At 42.1% G+C, this 17,671-nt stretch overlaps 1 long non-coding RNA gene and 1 pseudogene across 2 annotated transcripts in view; both read right to left on the bottom strand.

Moving 5' to 3' along the window:
• LOC132522278 (uncharacterized) overlaps positions 1 to 17,671 on the bottom strand; it is a 136,630-nt gene that overhangs the window by 10,211 nt on the left and 108,748 nt on the right. The window contains exon 5 of one of the 2 annotated variants that reach the window (XR_009541148.1): positions 6,413 to 6,468. This is a non-coding gene — a long non-coding RNA (uncharacterized LOC132522278). Of the gene's footprint in view, positions 1 to 5,697; positions 6,469 to 17,671 lie in introns of those variants that run through there. The other variant, XR_009541147.1, reaches the window with a different exon arrangement.
• On the bottom strand, positions 1,415 to 3,418 carry LOC132521915 (putative uncharacterized protein FLJ44553; annotated as a pseudogene).

The raw sequence follows: 17,671 nt of genomic DNA, 5'->3' as shown, positions 1-17,671 counted from the left end.
TAATGAGGAAGTGCATCTTTAGGTCTCTTAATATGTTTCTTCCCTGTAACATTCCTGCGTTTTGTCTGTTCTCTTCGAGTTCATTCCCTTGATGCTAAAGCAATCTGTTCACACAAGAACAGGGAACACTACAATCCTTAGGTCAAAGGATAGCTGGGGGAGACTTTGGATTCCAAAGCCAGCGCTTCCCTACTCTGTAGACCCCATAGTTATGATGTCACACATCTAAAAAAGAAAACAACCTTGGGCCTGGCTTGGTTTAAATTCTCTCTCAAGCAGGCCTCCTTTAAATGTGAGAAAGTTCAACTCTCAACATGTATTAACAAAAGGTGTTTACAACAGAACACCTGGTTGTGCCTTATAATGGCTTTGCTCTGTGAATTAATTCCTTTGTCCTTCCTGGTGACAAAGGTTGAGCTTTGGAACTTCTGGGTATGGCTAGGCAGGGCATTTTTGCTTGGCGTGGCTCTCTTAAATGGGTAGAAAAGGCTTGGTTGGGCACCTGGTATTTTGTGGCCAGTAATTATACAACAATTGTTACTGTGCATTACCGAAACTTCAGTTTTTGACCAGAGGCCAGTTGCACTCTAAAACAAACATCTTTTGAAAGCCTAGTGTGTTTTGAAATGATTCTAAAATCCACTTTGCAAATAGGATTTGGTACAAGTCAGATTTTTTTTTTTATATGATGCTTTGCTTTAAGGCAGCATTTCTTTGCCTGTCAGTTGGTCTGACTTCTGCAGCTCTTACAAGTGATCTTTCCACTTAAGTCGTCTTAATGCTTCCTTTTCCCATCATCACTATGGATGACATGTACAATGACATGTCCTCCTGGGAACAGATTACCTCTACGGTGCATGCTCATAACTGAGGTAGGGGAAGTGATAAACATTTAAACACACAGAGAAACAAATCCCCTTTTCCACATTTAGAAGACTAGGGAATCATCTATAGACAGGCTTTCCCAGCTGTGGGTTTTCCTCTGAGAAGACCAGGTCCTCAGTTCTTAAGTGAAAACTTGATCACCCAGATTGTCAGATCAATCCTTTGTGGGTGGAGCCATAGGGGACAAGGTGGAGGAGGGGGAAGTGTACATTTAAAGACCAATCAGGCAGAAAGGGGTCTAACCTGCTAGTTCCCAAATATAATAACTTCCATCAATGCCTCTTTCCCTCACTGTTAGTTGCAGGAAAATGACACAGAGACTTCACTCCACCAGGACCTGCTGAAGTTACATGTGATACACATGTGATTGAGAAATGGTTTGTTTCTTGGTATTCCCTGTCCCCACCTCCATGCCTTGGACAGCAGGCCCTTGTTTCATTGCCTCCAGGTAGGGGAATGACGTGACAGGATAAAAAGCAAAACAAGGACGAGAAACTTCTCTGAGTTGCGTTTTGTGTTATAAATGCCCTCAGAGGACTGGAGAGGATTTGGTGTATAGCCAAAGTTATTCGGAGGAAAAAGGTTTGGGGAGAGTGGGTTTTCCCTGGAAGATGAGGAAACACTTCCTCTCACTGGGGTGGGAGGAGAGATGGATGAAAAATGAGAGAGCAAAGGCCTGAGTGCATCCTTGCATCCTTCCCTCCTCCCCTCCCCTCCTTCCTCGGAAAGGCACAAGCCTGGAGAGAAGAATGGCTGTGGGGTGTGTGCCTACGAAGCTTCCTGGACCCTGGAGTGGCCCCAAAGTAGCAGGGAGCTGCTGGACACACATGGGCCGTGTGGGCAGGAAGGAGGCACACATGCATCACTATCAGTGGGGAGACTAGAAGGAACTGTAGTCATCTGGGTTGGTGCCTTCTCAAAGAGGTGACTTAAGGAGCACATGGATCCCCCAGTACCTTGGCACTAACCCCTGCACCCCCGCCATGTCCCACCCCAAACCCAGACACGCCCTCGAAGGCAGAGAGATATTAAAATGATGGGACTCATTGCTGACACCTTCCAAGAGAGAGCAGGGGCTTAAAAGATAAATTAGGTTGATTTATAGTAGAATAAAAATATATTTCTTGCACACTTGGATCTGTGCCTAATCTAGTCTGAGCTTCTGGGGTAGACAGGGTGGTGTAGTGGAGAGACTGCCAACCTAAGAGAGAGCTCTGTCACAGTAGTGTGTGACTTTGGACAAGTCATGTGACCACTCTGGGTCTCGAGGTCCTCAATCATTTCCCCTATTAAATCCATCCTGACAACTCACAGCGCTGTTGTGAGGAATGGGATGTTGCACGTGGATGTCACAGAATACAGTGCAAAGCAAGGAGGCAGCCTAAATGGTATCAAATGCAAAGCATAATTAGAAGAAAAATGCTACATAATAACTCACCTTGGAGAAACTTGCAGGAAAGATTGGCGAGACACCCATCAATTTCGTTTTCTCTTCCTGGCACACAAAAGACAACATTTCCTGGCTCCCTTGCAGTTAGGATGGGACCCTGTGATTGGGTTCTGCCAGTGGGATGTGGCAGAAGTAGTAGACATAGCCACAGACTTTAACGTACTCCTCTCTCCCTTGGTGGCAACTGTTGAGGCCAAATGTTGAAGCATTTTTTGTTTGTTCGTTTTGTTTGTTTTTTAGGCCGCACCATGAGGCATGCGGGATCTTAGTTCTCCAACAAGGGATCAAACCCATGCTCCCTGCATTGGGAGCACGGAGTCTCAACCACAGGACCACCAGGGAATTCCCAAGCTGATGGCATTTTAAGATGAAAGGAGCCTGAATCCCAAAGTCACCACTTGAAGGAGTCACCCAGGAGAGCCCCCTACCTACACTGAATTGTGGTGTAAGATGTAAACTTTTATCATGTTAAGTCAATAATATTTGGGGGTTATGTGTTAATGCAGCCTATCTAGCCTCTCCTGACTGGCATAGTACTAGAATAATAGGATAATAATATAATGATTATTATATATATACACATATCGCGTATAACATATATTATGAGATGTCTCAAGGCATGAAGAAGTGGCAAGTCTATATCTTTCCTTCCATATTATAAAGAACATAAAATTCAGGGCTTTCCTGGTGGCGCAGTGGTTGAGAGTCCACCTGCCGATGCAGGGGACACGGGTTCGTGCCCCGGTCCAGGAAGATCCTACATGCCGCGGAGCGGCTGGGCCCGTGAGCCATGGCCGCTGAGCCTGCACGTCCGGAGCCTGCGCTCCGCAACGGGAGAGGCCACAGCAGTGAGAGGCCCGCGTACCGCAAAAAAAAAAAAAAAAAAAAAAAGAACATAAAATTCAATCTGTGCTGTTCTTGGGCAAAGATGTCACAAGCACAAGTTACAATGACATTCCTGTCTATGGCTTGCTCAGAGGGAGCACATTCACCAATAGACCTGGGGGAAATCTCTCACCTGGAGTTGACAGACTCCAGGCCCTCTGCACCACCTCACCACAGCTGCTGAGATTTTACCTGCATGACTGCTGCCCGGTCTTAGCTGGGAGACAGCACCCCCTCCCTCCTCGGCTCACATTCTCCATGGACACTCAGCATTCGAACAGGGAGGACCCAGAAGATGCTCTTGGATCCAGGCAATGAGGAAACCCATTCTGTAGGGAGCACAGCTGTTACAAAACATCTCAAAGCAGTAGGTTTTGTTTGTTTGCTTATTGTCATCTCCATTCCCCAAACAGTTCCAACATACACACATTTGCTGCTTAACTCCTGCTCAAGTCACCAAAGCAGGTGGTACTATTGACTGTACTCAGAGACCAAAATTTCCCTGCAGCCCGGGAGGCTGTCCAACTGCAGACAGCAGGACAGTCATGCTTTCTCCAGAAACCACACTCTCTTTGTCCAGGACTGGCAAGAGAGCCCAGTTATCCTGGAAGGTCCTGGGCTTCAAATTTCCTCTGCCTCAGGTCCGGTCACCACACCCTCTCTGGATAAGGTTTTATTCTAATGCCTTTGACCAGTGGGAATGATCTTTAGGGAGGGTTGGTTCCTTCATTCCTTAACAAAGACTACCCTCCTTTGGACCAGTTAGCTGTCTTTGATCCATAGCAGAGAATCCTGCCCAGTGGGCATGCATACTTGGGCCATTGGTCACACAGGGTGAATGAGGAACCATGAATACAATGGGAAATTTGTCAGCATAATAGAATGAAATCTCAATGCTGCTATCCTACTGAAGCCAGGTAAGTGCAACTGTACCATCATCTTTGAATAAATAGTACTGACCTTCAGAAAAAGAAAGCATTAATATACTTTCTCTAGGTATTATTATTATTGTTATTATTACTGATGTGCTGAGAATTGGTAACCTGAAGGGTAAAAATACTTTAGCTGTTTTTCATTGTTGCTTTCTAAAATAAACGCTTTAAAAAAAACTAATATGCGCTTGTTGTGGTAAATTTTCTAAATACAGAAAGGTACACAAAATGTTTTAATAATGTCTATCAGCTTGTCTTGTGATACAGGGAGCTATGTACATGTCTATCTCCCTTCTACATTATATAGTTCTTGAGGGAAGAAATCATAGATAGCATTTCTTCATCTTTGTGTAGCCCAGGACACCTGTTTGTGGAATGAGTGTCATTCAATGAATTTGGGAAAGTTGGTGTTCTCACCTACCTTTGTGGACCAGAGTCTCAACAGTTGAAAACAAAATTTAAAAAGATACCTGTAATAAAGACTACCTACACCCAGGTGGAGTGTTGCATGACTGTGGTCTCTGAAGTCAGATAGACATGGCCTGGAACCCATCTCCAATCTTAGCAGTGTGTCCCCTGGCAAGTTATTTCAATGCTCTGAGTCTTGTCTGATGAACTGCCCTCATTCCTGGACCCAAGCTTATGGAATGATCACTACTTGAAACATTAATCCCTGGAGGTGGCCCAATTTTAGCGCTTTAAATCCCACACCTTGGAAAATTCCTTAATCTCAGGCAACCAGGAAGGTTGGTCACCCTACGGAGAGGTAGGACAAATCACACACTGGCTCTTAAAGCTTTTGTGTAGAAGCAAAACACAACACTTCTGCTTATTTCAGTGACCCAAGCAAGTCATACGGCCACAGAGAACTCCAAGGGGGTGGGGAAGTGCCATCCTACTATATTCCAGGGAGGAAACCTGGAAATATTTGATTGCCACCGGCTTCACCCTTCCCACTCCCATCGGGGTTTATAGTCCCCTTAGGGTGACATTCAGCTCTAGCACCTGATTTTAGCACATTTATTGTCAATGGATTTTTACTCCCCACACTCCACTCCAAGAACGGCATTGGTAGTAAGTTGGGCCGTGGATGCCAAAGACAGAATCAGCTTCTCCTTCAGTGACATCCATTCATTCATTTATTGATTAGTGGATTCACTCACTAGATAAAACGCTGATTGAACCCCTCTTTTGTTGGAGATGTGATATGATGTGATCTTCAGTACAAAATATTTAAGTACAAGAAATGGTGAGCTTGTAAAATTAGGTTTTTACTGTGCCACTTACAGATCTCATTTCCCCCATTAAATTATTTTGTGGATAATTTGATATTTTCTCTCCTGCCTCTTCTCAGTGTTCACTAAAGACTGAATTTGTAGGCTTAAAGTAAGTAACACTCGGGCTTCCCTGGTGGCGCAGTGGTTGAGAGTCCGCCTGCCAATGCAGGGGACACGGGTTCGTGCCCTGGTCCGGGAAGATCCCACATGCCGCGGAGCGGCTGGGCCTGTGAGCCATGGCCGCTGAGTCTGTGCGTCCAGAGCCTGTGCTCCGCAGCGGAAGAGGCCACAACAGTGAGAGGCCCGCGTACCAAAAAAAAAAAAAAAGTAAGTAACACTACTAAAGGGCTCAAAATAATAAGTTCATACCTGCTCAGCCAAAGCGCATTGCCCACCCATGGCTCTGCCTCCTGCGTTAGGTGCAGGGTTTGGGGAAGGGGACAGGACTTAAAATTGGGAAGTTGTGATGCTCCTACATATTTATTAGTCTCTGCAGCTTGATTTTATGCTCTAACTGTGCCATTAGCCATTCCCAGATGCAGGGGACTGCTTCCAAAGGTCTAGGTCACAGTGGTTTCAATCACCTGGGGAGCATTGAAAAACTCATGCCCAGGCTACATCCCAAACCAATTAAATCAGAATCTCTGGGGTGAGGTAAGACTCAGGCATTGGTATTTTTAATGTTTCCCAGGTGAGTCCATTGGCCTAGGACTGTGGTTCTAAATATGAAACATATATCGGAATCAGCTGGAGGGCTTGTTAAACCATATCCACTGGGTCACGCCCACAGAATTTGTGATTCAGTAGGCCTGGGGTGTAGCCTGAGAATTTGCATTTCTAACAAGTTCCCAGATGATAATTATGCTGCCATTTGGAGACCACATTTTGAGAACCACTGTTCTAAGAGACCTTCAGCATCCTTAACAACTGAATGGAATGGGCATGGGCTAGTGGCAGGGAGGCCTATTCTAGATGTTTATTACCTCTGGAGAATCCGCTCAGGTTGCACTCCCAACTCAGGTCTGCTTGCGAGCAATCTCTATAAGAAAGAGGTGAAATAAAATGGCCTTGTAGATAGTTGTGAGGTTTAAGTGAGATAAGGCATACCAAGCCCTTAGTGCAAAAGTGGCCACAAAGTAAGCACTCAAACGATGCTAGCATGCAATGCTAAACCATTTTTCCCCAGAAACCCAGGAGTGAACAGGAACATCGGAGAAGGGGCTGAAACCTCCATACCTCCCACGAGTCTTTCTTCTTTTCTTGCCCGTTCTCTTTTAAAATAATTTTTGAAAAGGAAATAAACATTTATGATTTAAAATACATAATCGTACAAAAGGATGAGAAGTAATTTTGCCTCCCCCAGAAGATCTCTAATCCTCCAATTCTGCCCACAGAGATAAGCACTAGTTCGTTTCTTACATATGCCTCCGGACGCCAGGCTCAGCGGCCGTGGCTCACGGACCCAGCCGCTCCGCGGCATGTGGGATCTTCCCAGACCGGGGCACGAACCCGTGTTCCCCGCATCAGCAGGCGGACTCTCAACCACTGCGCCACCAGGGAAGCCCTAGGGGCATTTTTTTTTTAGCTAAAACTACAAGTAAGTATGTGTGTGTGTCCACCTCTTTTTTAAAAGTATTAATGATAGAGGGCCTCCCTGGTGGCACAATGGTTAAGAATCTGCCTGCCAATACAGGGTACACAGGTTCGAGCCCTGGGCTGGAAAGATCCCACATGCCGCGGAGCAACTAAGTCCGTGCGCCACAACTACTGCACCTGCGCTCTAGAGCCAGTGAGCCACAACTACTGAAGCCCACATGCCACAACTACTGAAGCCCATGCGCCTAGAGCCCATGCTTCGCAACAAGAGAAGCCACTGCAATGAGAAGCCCGTGCACTGCAACGAAGAGTAGCCCCCACTCGCCACAACTAGAGAAAGCCCACGTGCCGCAACGAAGACCCAACGCAGACAAAAATAAATAAATAAAATTATTTAAAAAAGTATTAATGATAGCGTGTTATATACATTCCTTTTGCAATTCTTTTTTGTGTGTGTGTGTGGTACGCGGGCCTCTCACTGTTGTGGCCTCTCCCGTTGCGGAGCACAGGCTCCGGACGCGCAGGCTCAGCGGCCATGGCTCACAGACCCAGCCGCTCCGCGGTATGTGGGATCCTCCCAGACCGGGGCACGAACCCGTGTCCCCTGCATCGGCAGGCGGACTCTCAACCACTGCGCCACCAGGGAAGCCCTGCAATTTTTAAAAATATTTATTTGGCTGCATTGGGTCTTCGTTGCACCATGTGGGATCTTGGTTGCAGCACGGTGGCTCTCTAGTTGTGGCGCAGGGCTCTAGAGTGCACGGGCTTAGTTGCCCCACAGCATGTGGGATCTTAGTTCCGACCAGGGATTGAACCCACATCCCCTGCATTGGAAGGCAGATTCTTAACCACTGGACCACCAGGGAAGTCTCTGCAATCTTTTTTTAATGTACATACTTGTGCAAGCTTTTTTTTTTCACTTAGGACTACATCTTGGGGATAGTTTCATATTAATGCATATAAATCTACATTATTCTTTTTCATTAGTCTGCATCATCCCACTGCAACTATGTAGCGTAAATTACTTAAACAGTCTTCTATAAATGGATGTTTAGCTGTTTTCCTGTTTGTTTGTTTTTGCCATTATAAGCATTCAAACAGCCAGTCAAACAGACCTATCAGGTAAATTCATTAAGGTGAAATTGTCACATCAAGATTACGTCCAATTTCCCTTTGGATCCAAACTGCCAAACTCCCTGGGAACTTCCAAGGGGTGGTATAGTAGCAAAGGTTCTGCTGCCAGGCTGCAAGCGTTCAGCCACTGGTTCAGCCACTTACTAGTTGTATAACCTGGGGCAAATGACTCTGCATCCCTGTGCCTCAGTTTCCTCATTCACAAAGTGATGAGAGTAACAGTTCTTTCCTCACAGGGCTGTTATGAGGACTAAATGAGAGAAGAGCTGTGAAACAGTACAACAACTGACAAAGCAAGTCCTTGGTAACTCCGACTCCAAACAGAAAAGGTCAGAACAAGATGAGTAGAATCCACGAGACAACGGTGGGTAACCCAGATTATCCCATCTTGGGTGGGCCTCTGCTTCCATGAGGCACCAATAGTTCCCAATGACCCCATATCTGGGGTTCAAGTAGGCTACACTGATAGGGCTTGTGTTAGAGGGCGTGACATGCCTAAGGGGTCAGGCAATTTCACAAGGACCATTGTGACTTCCCTGAGGATCAGGCCCCTGCCTTTGCTTTGGGTCCTGTCACAGCAACTAATACAACTAAGTGCGGGGTTCCAGCACTACAGCTTCCAAGGGAGTGATGTGCCAAGAGTGAGATTTAATGCTGACGACAGGTGTAGGAGGCTTACTTGGGGAAACCAATACTGCAAGAAGTGAAGCGACTTGCCCAAGATTACACAAAAGGAATGATGAAGGTGGAATTAGCAATTAGCATAGTAGAAAGCATTGTCTTTCAATGGTGCAAAACAGTCTCCAGCTCTCTCTCTCTCTCTCATTTAAGGCATGGTGTTGGCCATGTAAAGAAATGATGGTGGTGATAACGATGATGCCTATGACAACAGCAGTTAACTAACGTGGATTGAACACTATGGGCCAGGTGCTGTGCTAAGCATTTTATATGGATTATTTTACTTAATTCACTCAACCCTCCGTTTGAGTGTTCACTAGGTGCCAGGTGCTCTTCTAAGCACTTTATACGTTCAGATTCATTTCATTGTCACAACAATCTCATGAGGTAGGTACTAATACTATCTCATTTTACAGATGATGAGCTGTAGAAAGGTTAGCTAACTTCCAAAACACTAGTGAACAGTGGATTTGCAGTTCTGACCCAGATATTCTGGCTGTTTTTTGTTTGTTTTTTAAAACTTCTGACGCAGGAGGTTGTATTAATCACACTCCTTAGTCTGTAGTACCCTCTCCTTATCAGTCTCTGCAATGCCCCCCTCTTGTTTTATCAATCAGTCATCTCACTTTATTTGGGTCTCCCCCCACCCTCCTCCTTTGGCCTACAAGCAACCATTCTACTGTACTTAATGTGTACCTTGCTGTTTGTGTGAGTTGCAAAATCTGTGTTGTAACACAGGTCGTGTTATGTTGTGTGCAGTTTCTTATTCACTGTTCCAAGGGCAGCAAAAGCCTGTGTCATCATTATGTAAGACCGCTGCTGCTAAAGGCTGCCCCCAAATGCTTGAACTACCATACTAGAAAAGTTAACTCACACACTGCCCTCTCTGCTGATGAGCATGAGCCAGAAAGTGAGTCTGAGAGCATGGAAATCATGTCGTCTTGGTTCCATTTTCAACTAACACATTAGGGTTACTACAGTTACAATACATCTGGAAAGGTCAGCAGGATGAAAGGATAAACTAGAGATCAGTGAACGTCCAAAGGTTGGTTGGGAGTCTGGCCCCTCTTACTTCCAACAGCTCCCCTAACCCCAGGTCACCCCAAATAACAACAAACCATATAAATATGATGGGCTTGCCATAAAACATGGCTTAGGGCAAATCCCCTAGCCTCCCACTTGCAAACAGATTATCACCCCAAGTCTCTGCAGAGGGCTGGGTCCATCTATGCTGGAGCTTTAGGAAAGCACCCAACTCACATATCCAAGTCAATTCCTGATGGAAAAAAATATTCTAAACCTAGAGGTGTAATTAAATGTGTATAAACCAATACAGTCATCTCAAACTCAGACTCATTTGCGGCGAAAAGCACTTCCACTGTTCTCTAGTGTTCAAAAATTCCACCTGCATCTCTACCACACTGACCAGCCCCCATTTCTCTCCTCCTCCCCCTACCTACACTACTTTCTTTCTTGCTATCAGGACTTTTATTGGTTGAATTGTATCCTCCCTAAAAGGAATGTGGAAGTCCTAACCCTTAGTACCTCAGAATGTGTCCTTATCCATAAATAGGGTCATTGCAGATGTAATCAGTTAAGATAAGGTCATTAATCCAACATGACTGGTGTCCTTATAAGAAGAAGGCCATGTGAAGGCACAGAGATACATGGAGAATGCAATGTGACAATGGAGACAGAGACTGGAGAGATGCATCTACAAGCCAGGGAACACCTAGGAATGCCAGTCATCACCAGAAGCTTGGAAAGAGGCATGAAACAGATTCTTCTACACAGTCCTCAGAAGGAACCAACCTTGCAAACACCCTGATTTTGGACTTCTAACCTCCAGAACTGGAGGAGTATAAATTTCTTTTGTTTTAAACCACCCAGTTTGTGGTACTTTGTTATGGAACCCCTATAAAACCAAGACTGGACAGCCCTTTCTAAGCCTGAGATCCATAGGGAGACATTCTAGCAAGGCTTTGACCAGCACCCCTGGTTCCATCACCCCTGCCCTCCCTAGGCAGCCAATACTGCTGATCCCTACTCTGGATAGGACATACTGTCTAATTTCTCTGCTCCTGTCCACAGGCTATCAGGTGATAGTGAAATTTGATGAATTGGTTATGATGCAGAGTCATTGTCACCCTTTCCCCAATATGAGTGTACCCCAAGGACTCACCCTTGGTCATCTTTTGCCACTCTTTCTACTCTCCCTTGGTAATTTAATCCAGTCTTCTGTTTCTCCATCTACTGGTATAACTTTGCAGGTCATCTGAAAATCTTTCCAGTCCTGAGCTTTTCTCCCAAGGTCCACATTTCTAGCTGCCTCCTGGACATCACTGCCCAATTGTCTCACTACATTAAATTCCCTGCGTCAACAAATGAACACACTGAGTTTCTCCCCCCAAACTTGCTAGGCCCTTACTTTTATCTGCCTACTCACCCAAGCCAGAGAGCCCCTCCTTGCCTTCCATATGCAACACCCATCAAATTCAGTAAACTCTAACCACCCCAATATCTCATATCTGTTCTTTCTCAGTTCTCACCACCACCTTTACCTTGTTACTCTCACCATACAAGTGGACTAATACATTAGCACTCAGGAAACGGCAGCTGTCACAATCACATTCATCTCTCTTCTAATACATGTCACACCTGGTTGCTGAGTTCTGAAAGCATGGTCGTGAGCACACCACTTTCCTGCTCAAAAACCTCCAATGGCTTCCTATTGCCCAAATTATAAAGGCTGAACTCCATTGCCTGATACAGTTATACCTTGTTTTATTGCTCTTTGCTTTATCATGCTTTGCAGATATTGCCTTTTTTTATTTTTACAAATTGAAGGTTTGTGGCAATCCTGCATCAAGGAAGTCTATCAGAGCCATTTTTCCAACAGCATTATTTTTTAATTAAGGTATGTACATTGTTGTTTTTTCCCCTTTTTTAGAAATAATGCTATTGCACACTTAACAGACTACAGTATAGCATATATATAACTTTTATATGCACTGGGAAACCAAATATTCGTGTGATTTGCTTTATTTCGATATTCGCTTTACTGTGGTGTTCTGAAACCAAGTATGCAATATCTTCAAGTATGCCTGTGTATGCCCTGTACATAAGTCCAACCTATTGTTACAGCTAAATTTTCACCATCATTTTCTCTTCACATGTCCTTCGTACCAGCTAAACTGAACTACTATTTCTGCTACAAACAAACACTCCACACCTTCTGACCTCCTTTCCCATCACCTTTGTTCATAGTTCATCTTCCTGGGGCACTCTCCATACCCCCATCACTGCATTTCCAAATCCTACTTATTCTTCAAAGCTCAGTTACAATACCACCTTCATAAAGCCATTATGAATAAACAAAATTCAACTGAGTAAATTCCAAAGATCTTATTGTCTTTATTCAATGATTCATGAGTTGGGCAGTGTCCCATCTAGCAGATAGAAAGGAGCTCCAAGGAGCTGTACAAAATGGAAGACTTTTATAGGCAGAAGTGGGCAGGACAAGGAAAGAGCAAACTACCTCACATTTCTTTGGTGGATGGAAGGGGTCTATCAGGTGGATTACCTCACTAGTGCTGACCAGGAAATTCCAGACTGACTGGTTAAGATCACATTCCTGGGCGAAGTTGTAACTGCAATTAGGTTAGGTACTAAGTCTTGGTTTTTTGACATGGGCTTAGCACAGGTGACTCCATTTGGGGCCTGTTGTCTCTTTTTTAACAATTCCCATCCTTTGGGCAGCTTAACTGAGAGGTATGACAAGAAAAATTTAAGGTGTTAGTGCTATTCTCGGCTACTGCTCTGTAGTTCTCACAGCTTTTATTGATCCTCTGTGTGGTATTCACAGGTCATGACTTCAGGCTTACAATTTTTTAGTTGGTCATTGTCTTCATTCATTTTCTGGCATTCCAGTCTTAGGGAGGTCATTTGCTTAGTGGTTAATGGCTGCAAACATGCATTTAAGGCTTTTGAGAGACTACAACATGCCAGGGAGACTACCATGACTATTATTAGTAGGATAATTCCCAATGTCTGGAGTGTACCTCAGAGCCACGGTCCCCAAGACTTGAACCAATGAAAATCAAATAAGTCAAAGAAAGAACTAGATGAAGGAGTCACCCTTTTAAGCCAGTGGCTTGATTAGTGATCGTATGTAACTGAGTTTCAAGTTCTCCAGAAATGTTAATTCAGGTGCAGCAGGTGGTATTAGCTACAGAACAGGTATCTCCTTGTTCAGCTAAAAGATAATCAAGGGCTATCTTATTATCAAGAACCAACTTTGGCCAGAAAGTCCAAGGACTGTTGTTGGGCAGCTATTTTCTTAGCAGTAGATTCCACAATACTTTCAAGAGTTAAGGAGACGTTCCTGATCATAGCCTCATTCACATTTACTCCTAACCAGGGAAGTGGGGACCTGCCAAAGGAAGAGAATTCTGAATCATGAAAAATGCCTGGTAGGTCCTTTCTAACCTGATGATGCAAAATTCAGAGGTGTCGGCCAGTGAGGTTTCTCAGTTTGATTGTGGACTGTTTAGGGACATGGTTAGATAACTTAAGAGGTGTGTTCCCAGTTATACACTAGCCATTTAGGCATCCATAGGCCAAAGGGGAATGATAACCACCACATACAAAGATAAATCTTGTTGGGGCACAAACCGCTTCCACTGAAGTGGCACTGTTAATGGCTTCATTTGCAGAAATTGTTGAATTTGCCCATTCAAGCCAGGGGTCAGTTAGGCTTTCAGTGCATTCAGGAAGTAAATCTCCTAGCCTGAAATAAAAAGTTTTTCCAGATTCTAGATACCCTCCTTAGCAATGGCTTGGGAGATGTGGACAATAGTGTTATCTTTCCAGGTCAATGCCAGAGTAAAGAGAAGAAGGAGAAGAAAGGGTTTCACGAAGTCTTGATCCAGCGCCTTGAGAGGAAGCAGTCTACCTCTAAGTCGGCTACCTCTCTTCCTAGTCCATTTGACTTGAATACAGCTATGAGATGTATACCTAAGGTTCAAATCCCTGAAGTTTGGCTGCCATCTAGGTAGTTAGGAGGATCTGATATAGTTCAAGGGCATTCTATGTTCTTAGTGATTCCAAATCAGAAAAGGGGGAGAAAATTGGAAATGTAGCAAGATATTTGAGGAAACTATAAGACTTTGGAATCCAGACCAGTTTATAGGTATATAGCAAAACCTTAAAGACAATTAACAGAACTAGAATATAATAGCTACAAAGGTGCAAACATAATTTTTCTCTCTACAGTTTCCCCCATTAAAAAAAAGATAAAGTTAAACCAATTTGTCTGCATTAAACTTACAGTGACTGACCATATAAACTTTGGTCATATCTGAGTCCATGTATATCTCTCTCAAATATGACATTCCAGTCAAAGCCTTGGTAATATAGCCCATGTTTCCAATTGTGTCCTGTTACAAGGAGAACTGATTCATACTGAACTTACGCAAATAGCTAACTCTATTGCTGTGGAAGAATACTCAAGAATTTTCTAATTATAGAGGGATGAGGTAGAGAGAAAAAGTAAATGTTTCATCTGTGTTTACAAAGGTATACTTTACCAAATTGCTACATGTCATGTATAAATTAAGAGAAAAGGTTTCCTTAAATCTGGGGAAAAAAACCATTAAGGAACCAGCAATGTTTCAAACAAAAAGTCATAAAAAATTATAGTCATCCTCCTCAGTTCGTTCAGTCCCATGTAATTAACACTTATTTTGCTTGAATCCAGTTTTTCCATTAGTTCTGGAAGTTCTTACCCAGTTCAGTTTTATGATCTTATAGTTACTAGAAACCTGTACTTCAAAGTCCTTTCCATGAATCTCCTTAAAGGTGAAGCACTTTTGCAAGAACACTTTTGCAAAAGCATCAGAGTAAAACAATTACTCTGTAAATGATAAAAGACATAAAAAATGGACATGGTTAAAGATCTAAAAAAGAAAAAAGAAGAAAAGAAAAAAAAAGATCTGATGAGAGTTTTTTACAACTTAATTGACAAGGAAATTTGGTTATTTCTGTGACATACACATTTTAAGATAATAATTGTGATTGGTTACATTAGACCAGAACATATCAGATTTCCAAGAATTTCTCTCAATTTCTGGAACACTTATAACATATACCTATACAAATACAACATAAAGAAGGCTTAATATTACTTCTTATTTGACAACTCTTCTCATGTAATTTAACATATCAAATAAGCCTAATTAGTTTAACCTCTCCCTTTCTATAAGGAGAAAGAACAAATCTTTTGTGATTTTCCAGGGACCCTCTGGGAAATCCTAAAGTTAGTTATAAATCAAAAAGAATTTATTTAGAATTTGATTTTGGGAAGTCTGTAAACAAATATCAAAAGATTTTAAAACAATTGGTCATATAGGATCATAGGTCACTGTGAAACAATACTTAGCCATTTAACCATAGTGACAAAGACTTTGAATGCAAATACAGAAGGTTACATAGTTCTGAGCAAAACTTAGCTCTTTTAATAGCAAGAAGACTAGGTTTACTCAGGTAATCAAAGACGTGATAAAAACAACAAACACAGGAAATTATTTTGATAAGACACAGAATCTTTGCTCTCTAGACAGATCACTTAAAAGGTAAAAAAAACCTTTGTTTACAACGTCATATTAAGAGCAGACCAAAATCCAAAAAAATCCTGTCCTTTCAACAGTGAGAAAACCAAATTTTAATATTGTACCAGCTTACTTTTGATATTAAAACTCATTCACTTAAATAAATTCATTTTAATCTTAGCCAGCTTGACTACATGTAAAATTCTATCCCCAAGATTCCTTTTCCACAAACCTTTACAAGTTTGTCTTGTTTTTCCTCTTTCTCGTTCTGAAATAACCAGTCTCACTTTAGGACAAAATTACTTTCTTTTTCCTCAACAAAAATGCATCTCTATTCCTTATACCTTCTTTTACTGAAAACATACATCCTACTTTCCTTGCAGATGGAGATGTTTCCCTTATTATTTCTAGTAGCTTTAATTATATATATATGTAAACATATATAAATATATGTATATATATGTGTAAACAATTGTGAACTGTCTGTTATATTAGCATTCTAATGACAAATTTATAAATACTTTTTATAATTTCTAGAAACATATGCTTTCTCATAGTAAAGTTTTCAATGTGGCATGAAACATGTTTACTAATAAATCCAAGTATCTTTAGTCCTCTGGGAAAGGAAGCAAATGTAGAAAAGCCTGTGCTCAGCAACTAATGTTTTAGCATTTTATCTCACTTGGAAATGATCTAGATATATAATAACTACCCATCATTTAATTTAACTTAGCAAAACTTTAAGGTTTCAGTTTACCAAAAAGATTTGGGGAAACTATTTTAAAAGTTCACCTAAAAACTTCTATCCTGTTTATATCTATTAAATTCACTTACTCGGGATAATTATGTTTAGACTACCTGCAGAAATTTCATGAGACATTAGACAAAGTCAGCTGTCATCCCAAGCTATTTTTCTTGCTGACAAATTGTGTAACAAAGATTACATGAACTTGTTTGACCAAGAAACCTAAGTAGAATAAGTATGCCTCCATTATTTTAATGCTGATAATTCTGAAGACATACTTCTTTTAATTAATCCAACAACCTTAAACTAGCTTTTATTTACCAAAAATTATTTCAAATCATGTGAACTTGAAAAAACAAGTAGAGTTCTTTTACAAATTAATTTTGGTACTACCATCCAAAGGTAGAAAATACTACACATCTATTACACACACACACACACACACACACACACACACACACACACGCAAACATATAGACAGATGAAAACAGAGATATTATAGCTTCTGTTTTAAAATTACTGCCATAGATCAGGTATAATAATACAAAACTTACTAGTTATAAAAGAAGTTGGATCAATGTTTTCTGGTAGATGAAATAAGTTAAGGTTACCTGCTCAGATGGCTAGAGCTTTTTACTAATATTTGTGGAGAAGAATATAAGAGATTTTTCATTTGCTTAAGTTTAAAATGACCTCCCCTTCCACTTTTTTTGTTCTAATGAGAATTACCTCCCTGAAGTTTATATTTTAAAGAGATGACTTAGATAAGAGTTCTTGGAGCATTTCTGGTTTTGTAAAGGTTCATAAGAAAAGAACAGTTGTTTTTAATTCTTCAAGGAATTGGGTTGCAAGTTAAATGACATCATAGGTTGTTCCACCCATGTTTAGAAGGTTTTTCTTTTTCTTTGTGTACATAGTTTTATTTTAGCTTAGTGGAGGAGGCCTAAAAAAATTCCTATCAGGGCCTGGATATCAGCTTTTAGACTGGCCAATTTCTAACCACAGAGCTGCTTAAAAATCCTTCTAAATATCTTGTCCATTTTCAGCCAGGACAAACAGTAGATATTTCTGGAAGTGCTAAACAACTCCTTTGTTGTCCCCAAAGAAGGTGCAAAAGATATTTTATTTTTCTCTCTCTATTGGGTGCTGTAGACAAAGATCTGGGAGAGCGTGCTCTGGTAAGTATTCTCACCCTTAGCAGGCTTGGCTTCTGCCAGTTTTTCCAGGACCACATCTGCAGGCTCTGAGTGGGGTTTAAAGTAGAGAGTGTAGCTCCAGTATTTACCAGAATTTGGCAAGGTTTTTCACTGATTTTAATTCTAGTTTCCCTTGGCTATTTAAGGGAATAACGTAACAGTTTACCAGAAAATCCCTCAGAGTCTCATCAACTCTGGGAGGGGCCCATACAGGGGCCCTCCTTTGAGGGTCGATATGAGGGCGCTCATACCTACAAGTCTGTTGAAAATTATTCATAGGCTGTT

Source organism: Lagenorhynchus albirostris, chromosome 6, assembly GCF_949774975.1.
Source record: "Lagenorhynchus albirostris chromosome 6, mLagAlb1.1, whole genome shotgun sequence".
Taxonomy (NCBI): Eukaryota; Metazoa; Chordata; class Mammalia; order Artiodactyla; family Delphinidae; genus Lagenorhynchus; species Lagenorhynchus albirostris.
The sequence above is the reverse complement of the archived record's forward strand: the minus strand, read 5'-3'. Positions and strand labels throughout refer to the sequence as shown.